Source organism: Olea europaea, unplaced genomic scaffold (assembly GCF_002742605.1).
Source record: "Olea europaea var. sylvestris unplaced genomic scaffold, O_europaea_v1 scaffold2037, whole genome shotgun sequence".
Taxonomy (NCBI): Eukaryota; Viridiplantae; Streptophyta; class Magnoliopsida; order Lamiales; family Oleaceae; genus Olea; species Olea europaea.
This window is the reverse complement of record NW_019238272.1, coordinates 19043-28878: the sequence shown is the minus strand read 5'-3', so window position 1 is coordinate 28878 and position 9836 is coordinate 19043. Positions and strand designations below refer to the sequence as shown.

The following is a 9836-nucleotide window of genomic DNA, read 5'->3' as shown; positions in this document are numbered from 1 at the left end:
ATAATAAATTATTTAGTTTGTCAAATTTAAATAAAATTGTTACGACTAAATTTAAATAAAATTTTTACATTTAATTTTTGTTTGAATATTTATTTTTATTCTTTCATTTTTGGTAAATAATAATTTGAAATAATTGTTGGGAATTTTTTAATTGTAATTTGAAATAATTGTTGGAAATTTAATTTGAAATTTAATATTTATTTTTATTTTTATTATTAGTTTTTGATAAATAATATTATTTTCGTTCATCGAATTTAAATATTTTTTGAACTTGAATTGATTAAAAAAATTGTAATAATTGGGAAAAATTGACATTATTTATATTAGGATAAAAAATTCACATTATTGATAATTTTAATTATTATGAATCTGCGTCTTGCGTATTGTAGTTACAATTTCGTTCGCTAAATTTTCTGTTATTACTATTATCACTTGTACAATGTTATAACATTTTGAATTTTTAAAGGATGGATTACCATCTTCACGCAGAGTTGAGACAAATGCTAGGCAAAGCTACGTGGAATAGTAACTTTGATAGTTTCACAGCTGTGTTAGAGCTGCTTGATGATCAGCATGCTGATATGTTGAGCCAGTCCTTCCTGTGGCCCTTGTATCCGTTGAGAGACCTGTAGTAGTCGGGTCAGATTATTGATGCACTTCTATGTCGATTGCTGAGTCCAGTCGATAGCGATGCCCTCCACTTCGCAATGGGGGGGTAAAATCGTCAGTTTTTCGATGTTCGAGTTTGCTCTAATAATAAGATTAAAGATTACGGGCAATGAAGTAACTGGTGATGGGACTCAGAGAAGAAATAGGCTTCATGACGCTTACTTCGAGGGACAGGGTACTGTGCTTCTTACACAACTGTTGGACACAATCAGGAGGTGTGATCAGATGTTAGACAGACTGAAGTTAGATCTGGTCTAGATCCTTGAAAGCATGGTGTGGTGTCACTATAAGAAGACTGCGATCGACCTCTTCCATCTGGAGATAGTTGACAACATCGATCATTTCAACGACTATCCGTGGGGCCGGAGATATTTTGAGGACACTGTACACGTCTTCACCAGATCGCACTCGAAGCCAAAGGGAGCCATGCATAAGTACGACACCTATGGATTGCCCTTGACAGTGCAGGTAAATGGTTAACATAATGAATATTAAAATTATCTTCATATTAAATTTATATATAATAATTGTACGTGTTGCAGATCTGGGCATATGAAGTCGTTCCCATATTGGTTGCCCGCTTTGCGAGGCGAGGGAAGACATGCTGCCCTCGGATGCACCATTGGAGAGCATCTCGATCGGAGGGATATCCCACTGGGAAACAGTTATCGGCTATCCTCAACGACCCTCAGGTGAGTATTATGCATTTGTAATTTATATTGTGCGTGATTTAACATCTGATTGTATGATCGTTAACTAGTTCAAATGTTAATATGTCAGTTTGAAGTCATAATTGAGTTGACGCCATCGATGGAGGAGGAGGCTCAGGGTCTTGTGCGTAAATTAGGCGTTTCGCACATCCAAGACGACCAGATGTCCGGTCCGATCCGATCCACGACCGAGATTGGGTGAGTGAATTGAATAAAATCTATTGATTACCGTTTTGTATGAGTTAGCAATTATAGATTAAGTTAATAATTTGTAATGTTGTTGCTTGTGTAGGAGTGTGATCCAGTTGATCGACGATCATCTCTGTCGAGGGTATCACGACCTCTGTCGAGGACATCTCCTTCGCCGTCGAGGGCATCTCCTCCGCCTCCCCCATCCAGAGACATTTCATGTGGATCTCCCGCACTTAGTCAGGGGCACTATTTTGATGATCTATACGCCCGTCTGAGCATATTTATAATAGGGCAGGTTGACGGGCTGCGTCGAGAGATGATAGAGAGGGTTGATGATTTGGGACGACAATTGGTAAGAAGGGTCGAAAGTTTGTTGAATGATATTGCAGCACTTCAAGGTGATATAGTCGGTAGGCGATGAGTTGACGGAGACGGTGATCGAGAGGGTGATAGGGATGGGTGTGATAGAGATGGGGTCTCTGGCAGTCATACATACATGATGATGCATGAGAACCGTTTATTTTATCCGTGAAGCGCGATGGGACAAGAGCATTGGCAAAGGAGGGGGCTCGTCGGGGAGGAAAACAGTGGTAGATAAGGGAGTGGCCCCGTCGGGAATGGAGACGGAGACGGTGGCAGATGTGGGAGTGGCAGATGAGGGAGTGACCCCGTCGGGGACGGAGACGGTGGCAAATAAGGGAGTGGCCCTGTCGGGGAGGGAAACGGTAGCAGATGAAGGAGTGGCCCCGTCGGAGATGGAGACGGTGGTAGATGAGGGGATGGAGGAGGTGGCAGTGTATAAGGCAAAAAGCGTGCTATTGACATGCTGAAGACGGTGGTCGACAAGAGGTCGAGAGTGCCGTCACAGTACTTCGTTTCTCCCTTCACGGCTAAGGCGAAGAGGAGGAGGTTCATCGATTGGACGTACCCCAATCTGTTCTAGGAGGTCGACCATGCCAAGTCGAAAGCATACGAGGCTGAGAGGCAAAGAATGTTGCCCGGGTAAGTATTGTATGATTGAGTAGACTACTAGAACTCGTATATGCTTCGTTTAACGTTTTTTCTATTTTATTACCAAAGGATGGGCACATGATAGTCGGAAGGACGATATTGGACGTATACAAGTGGTTTCATGATATCACCACTCAGGGGCTTGGCTCGCCGACGATGTAAGTGAAGTGTTATTGTTACTTTTGTATACATTATGTTTAATTTGGTAAATAAAATAAGTATTTATGTCTTTGTTTTCCTTGATGTAGTACATCGACATGACTATGGACTTGTTGCTCGATCGAGTTGAGAGATATCCACAATCATTCCACGAGCATGGCCGCATAATACTGAACAACGAGTTTTTCCGTGCTGTTACCATTGAGTATCAGTCGCTCCAACTTCTAGGTAACGAGTACGTGCTTCCCGCATATATACTCGGGTGGATCATCGGGCTATTACCGAGTGTTGGGAAAAAGCCGTGGGAGGGTTGTACGCATTTGTACATTCCAGTTATTGCGAATCAACACTGCATTGCACTGGAGATCGTGTTCCCTGATTCGACGATATATGTATACGACACCGATCATTCATGTCTGACACAGGGACAGCTCGAGCAGATCTTAGAGCCGGTGACTGTGATCGTTCCTATAATAGCTAGATATGCGGGCTTGATTGTGGATGACAAACTAGCCATCGTGCGGGATACGACGACGGCGAGACAGTTTATATCGTAAGTCTTTGTAATATATTTTTTTAAAATTTAGTAATAAGTTCGTACGTAATCCGAACTAACACATATTTGTTCATTTGCAGGGGCGACTGTGAGATTTTCGCAATCAAATACATAGAATTTTTGAGTATAGTACATAAGATTGATGGAATCAACCAGTCATGGGTATAGAATTGGCGAAATAAGTTAGTGTGTGATTTATACGAATTTAATTGTGATCCATAAATTACTTGTAAATATTTTTTTGTAATTAGTATTTGTAATTATTTTTTGTGATTATTTGTAACTATTTTTCACAATTGTTTGTAATTATTCATGTAAATACTGTTTATTTCAATGTAAATACTATTCATTTCAATGGAAATATACAATGCTCTAACTGTCATTTAGGGAAACCTGACTTGTACAAAATTGGTGAGTATGTCCTACTGATTTGCAACTGCTACACCTACGCGATCGGGAAAACTCTCCGGTAGATGGTATTCTAGAAGTTCTTGAACGTCCAGGACCATGTGGTTCAATGAGAGGTGGCGACAATGTATTGAACGAGCGAATATGATCAGGAACTTCCCACTCGGCTTTGTTTGGAAGCGAAAATATGGTTTCAACATACGCAGCTCTCTAGTTTTCAGCAGTGTAATAAAGAGAGCACAATGATCTCGCTGCAAATCCTCGATACATAGCCACCGCAACTGCATGTTCACATGGAAAACTCTCTAACTGAAATTGTTTACAAGTGCACGTTCCATCACTTAAATTTACCATATATGCCATATGACGTGCACATTCCACAGAGAAGCGCAACTCGTCTAGTGGTTCGACATTTAACTTTCTCGCAGCCTCTGCAACCTTGAAGAGCTTTACCTCTTGTGCTGGGGCTAGCACGCTTGTGCAATTATGTGATTCCGCATGTCGATCGTGAAACCACTGCTGCAGCTTCGTACGGATATTCTCAATTAGTGCGAGAATGGGTAACTCTCGATCCCTCTTAAATAATGCATCGGGAGACTCCGCGTTGTTTGACGTCATCATGTTGTGTCGACGTCCTAGAAAATGTGAGCGCGCCCAATGTTCAATTCCCATTTTCGTTAGACAGTCCCATGCCGGGAATGATTTGCTTCCTATTTCAACCATGTACCTATTACACTCTTCAATATTGTAAGTTTCGGCTGATCTCCTAAACAATGAAACAATGCCTTTGCCCCGATACCTGGTCTTCAAGTTGCCTTGTATATGGTACATACAATACCCATGATGTGCATCGGGAAAAATTTCAGCAATACCATTTATTATAGACTGTCCCCGATCGGTGACAAATGCAAGGTCCTCGACTTCTCCAATTACTTTCCTGAGCTTTGTGAAGAACCAACTCATCGACAGATCATTCTCGTTATCAACTATGCCGAATGCAAGAGGGTAAATTTGAATGTTGGCATTTTGACATGTAGCAATAATTAACTTGTCTTGGTATTTGGATTTCAGAGTTGTACTGTCGACTAGAATTAGGGGTCGCATAGCATTTCGAAATCCCCGAATGTATTGTCCAAGAGCCATAAAAAAGAATTTGAAGTAGTTATCGACCTCCGTCTCAATAAAAAATGCCGAGCCAGGATTAGTTTTCTCCATGTTATGGCAATACCTGGCCAATTTAGCAGAGCTTTCCTCTGTCGAGCCCATTAAATCCTCCATCGCGCATTCTTTGATCTTCCAAGCCTTCTGGTAGCTCATGACTACTCCATATTCTTGACGAACATCATTAATAATGTCCGATGGTCTGTAGATTGTCCATGGATCATAATACTTGTGCATTATCTGTCGACCAATAAACTAAACTCGGGCTTGCCTGTGATCATTGCGACAAACTCTCACTTCACAAGTATGTTCTCGTGTATATTTGCAAATTATGGAGCACTCACTCGTGTCCATCTTCGTTGCTCGCAAACGCCAACTGCAACTTTCATCTACGCATGATAGCGTCAACAACGACCTATTCGATTTTTTCACTCTAAACTCAAAGTTGTATTTCAGTGCAAATAGACGCACGGCTTCTTGCAAATATTTCTTCGTTTCAAACAGTTGCTCGACATATAAATCCTCATTATCAGGAGCCACACGTGAGGAGTTAGAGGACGGTCCACTCGATCTAGCCCCCGAGGTGCCACCCCACTCATGTCTCTGCTGGGATAAAGCAATCAAGTCCTCGTTTGTAAAAGTATCTACATTTTCATTTTCGTTGTCACGAGCAGCGGAAGGGATTCTGTGTGCAACTATCTCTGGTATGACTACATCATCTTCACTAGCTATCTCCACCTTATACAAAAAATCATTAGCATTGTGATCCCCACCTCCCGAGTCTACTTGTTCATCTTCGACAACATCTTTCCTTACTAAAGTCACGCAAAGAGGAGTCGTGTGCTTATTGTTTAATTCAATTGGATAATTCACTTCATCAACAGAAGAAATCATTATAGGTGGAATCGGAATTGATGCAAGCTTACTGAATTTAAATTTCAATTCCATATTGTACTGAGAAGGATCAACATTCAACTTGTTCTGTAAATCATTATAGAGTTCTACATATGATGTACCTGATGATATGGAAATTGCGATACCAACACATTTAGCACTTGTCCATTTCCATATCCATTGATCTCTTTCGTCCAATTCGAAATCATCAAAGTAACAGACTGGGACTACAACCATATCTGCATATCGAAACAGAATTTTTAATTACAAGAAAAATAACAACAGCAATAAAAATAACCTAAGAAATGGGGGAAAGAAAACAGTTGATAAACAGCCGGTTGTTTAAACCGGCTGTTAAACAGCTGTCTAACAGTAGGCCAGACAGTCAGTTGTTTGACCTACTGTTTGGCCGACTATTTTTCCAGACAGTCGGTCAAAAAGTCGATTCATTAGCTCGGACATTTATGCAGATGAATTTTTTCTGGTCAAATACTTAAAAAATTATAGATCTATTAAATTTTTTTTATCTACTAATCATTAAATGTTGAAATACAATTTATCGATTTAAATATACAGTAATTTAACGAAAACAAGATTAAATTTGCGTATATAAACTTACCGAACCGACGAGATTGATGTCCACAAATTTTTCGAGTTTCGATTTCGATAAATACTTCAGTTTTTGCGGTTGAAGCAGATGAAAGATGAGAGTGTTTTATTTATCTGTGTTGGAGTAAACAGATAAGAAATGTAGGAAGTGTTTGGTTTTTATTTGTTAAGTGAAAGGGTATTGATGTCTTTAAAAAAAAACCAACTTTTGTAATTGTATAATGTATTTAAGGGTATTTTTGTCTTATAACATTGGATAGGTCATTTTCATAACATCCCTTTGTTGAGAAGTCAATGTGGAATTTATATGATTTGACCAGGTCAATATTAAAAGTACCCCCTAACCCAACCCACCTACTTCAAAAAATGGAAATAAAATGCCTAAACCTAATCACTTAAGTCCAGAAAGCCCAAAAATCTCTCTGTTTCTCTCTCTTTCTCTCGCTCCTGCTCAACAACCGCCCCCTTCATTCTCCAGCCGCTCCAAGTCGGTCATTGGAGATCGAGCACTTGGAAACCCACAAGCCAGTGGGGAGATCTTCTTTGGCTTTGTTTGGTGAAAATGCAACTCAATTTTTGGGTTCAAGTTTTTGTAAAGCTCCTTCTTCAGGATCTGGTAATGAGTTAAATTTGATGTTAATATACAATAATAAAACTTGTAGTTCCACTATCATCTTCTCTAGTTCCTTCGGCTAGCTCTCTGTCTATATTTTTGTTTAATGGTCACTCATTATGTATGAAAAAATTTATAAGACCTAGGAGTCTAGTTGGAATTAAATTTTGAATATAGGAAGTTAGGAACCACCACTTCTAGCATTTAATTGAAGCTTCTGAACTCCTAAATTGAAACAGTATCTCTATTGTTAAATTCCCTTCACTCTGACCTATGAATCCAGTACATTTTTCATATTCATACAAGTTTGCTTTTTTTTTTTTTGTGTATGGTTGAATCAAATGATTTTTATCCCATTTCTGTAATTTAGATGTAGATATGTGTGAAGAAAATGACACAGCGGCACCATCAGATCATAATATCTACATGTTTTTCCTCTAGAAATGGAATGTTTTTCCTCTAGAAATGCACCCCATCTTGAGTGGGATCTTTTCCTTTGTTGTTTAATATTAGTCGACTATTCCAAAATCATGTGTAATTTTGTAAATCATTGCTATGATTTTTGTTATTTATCAACTGGGAAACTCACTGGAAGCATTGTTTTGTTTGCTTTGCTATATTTTTCCTTCATTTCAAGTGATCTATAACTAACTCTTTCTTTTTATTGAGGTGAATATAATTTGCTTCCTGCACCATGATCAACTTAAAGCATTTCTCCATGTCTCTCAAAAATAAAGAAAGGCAGCAAGTTGTACGCTCGCTGCTTCCCCCAGTTTTTTATGCATGTGAATAGAATATCTAATCCTTGTTTGATTGTAATAGGTTATAATTGCAAGGCAATCACATTTTAATTACACCAAACCTGATCGTACTTGGCAAGTGATGCTGAAGTTAATGAGTTCCCAGCCCATTGATCACTGGCCTTTTGTGAGGTAAGCATTTTAATATCTTCCCTTTCATGACTCATGCATGCATGTCAAATTTGTTGCAATTAGTAATTTGGATGACGTGTTGATTTTGTTTAAATATATGGTAATAAATTACACTTTGCCCAAGCCGATCAACCCGACCAGACCAACACTTGATTGGGTTGGGTTTCAATATTTACCTGGGTTGGGTTGATTTTATATCAAATCGACTATGTTGGATTGGTTTTTGGTTGGGGTAAAAATCGACCCAACCCAATCCATGCTCACCTCTAATGATACGGGAACAACTTATTACAACATGAATATGGGCATAAACTTGAAGAGTAAAAATAAGGGACCACTGAAAGAAATTAATAATAGAACTTCAATAATGGGCGATGGACATAATTATTTCTTTAAATTCAGTCATTAACATGCTCTCTCACGTGCAAGCTTTTATATTTTTAGGGAGCAAATGCTGAAGGAGTTCCAAAACGGCTAACTTATGACGAAATTCAAAGCAAGACCTATCTAAAGGTGAAGGGAAGTGGAACTGCTAACCAATGTGCAGCCATCGATGGAGGTGTTGACAGTTTTGCCTTCAAACCAAGGAAATACAATGCCAAGAAGTTATGCTTAGAGCCTACTTCATTCACTATCAAAGCAGAGAGTGAAATCAAGAATGCCCCACCCGAATTCCAAAAAACAAAGCTAATGACCCGTTTAACCTACACTCTTGATGAGATTGAAGGACCCTTTGAGGTTTCACAAGATGGAACTATCAAGTTTGAGGAGAAAGATGGAATTGACTATGCTACAGTTATGGTACAACTTCTCGGGGACAAGCGTGTGCTATTTCTTTTCACCATAAAGCAGCTTGTAGCATTCGACAAGTCTGATAGCTTGAATGGGAGTTCCTCGTACCATCCTACCCAGATTCATCTTTTCTTAACCCAAAAGGATGGGGTGGATCTACGGTTATGATAATGTAGTTGCATTGCCTGCTTGTGGAAGGTTAGATTAATTTATGTTTCTTTAATAACGGTTTGAGCATAGAGATTGAGTCGTTACAAGTTTTGTAAGGAATCTTGACAAACTATAGTCTATTTCATTGAAATTGCATAATAAGATTGCATCGCGTTTAACAAGGGAGACGAGGAAGAACTCTTGAAGGAGAACATCAAGAATGTTTCATCTTCAACAGGAAAGATCACCTTAAGTGTTACCAAAAGCAAGTCTAACATTGGTGAAGTAATTGGAGTATTTGATAGCATTCGACCATCTGATATTGATTTGGGATCAAAGGCCTTTATGGAAGTGAAAATTCAAGGGATTTGGTATGCCCAGCTTGATTCATAGTGTGTGTACTTTTTGGTTGAATTTTGCTGTAATTTAAAAGGTTCATTGAACTTATCGTGACAAAGTTGAAGAAATGAACAATTATCTTGCTTGTACATTAATATTGATTTTTTTTTTTTTAATTTTGTTTTTCGGCTAACAAGGGCATTTCTGAGCTAGACAATCGGCTGCTACTCAATATTTGGGCGAGTTGGGGCCTAGACGATATCATCCCTAAGTAGCTATTATTAATGAAGTGTTCGACTTAATCCACACACATCAATTTGCACAAACAATCTAATTTAATTCTGAAGGTCAATGCTCTACACTTGAGCAAAGAAAGTACGAAAATCTCTTTTGCTACCAATGCAAGGGAAGAACCTTATGTAAAAGTTGTTGAAAAACTCAGAGAAGCATCATCAAGGCTATCTTTTGGCAGGTTTATAGTGCTTTTATAGATGCATTTTTTGGACTGAAAAAATGTTCTTTATATTTATGGTATTCAACCCTTCATAATCAACGGCAAGCAAATTTTATATTGTTGGAACTCACAATCTTATATAAGCCTTGGAAATGAAGGCTTGAGAAGCCAAGAAAATAAACCTAAC

General features: G+C 38.7%; 1 pseudogene; it reads left to right on the top strand.

Annotated features, from left to right (window-relative positions):
• The first annotated feature begins 8122 nt into the window (after window positions 1-8122).
• On the top strand, window positions 8123-9367 carry LOC111379804 (annotated as a pseudogene).
• The last annotated feature ends 469 nt before the right edge of the window (window positions 9368-9836 follow it).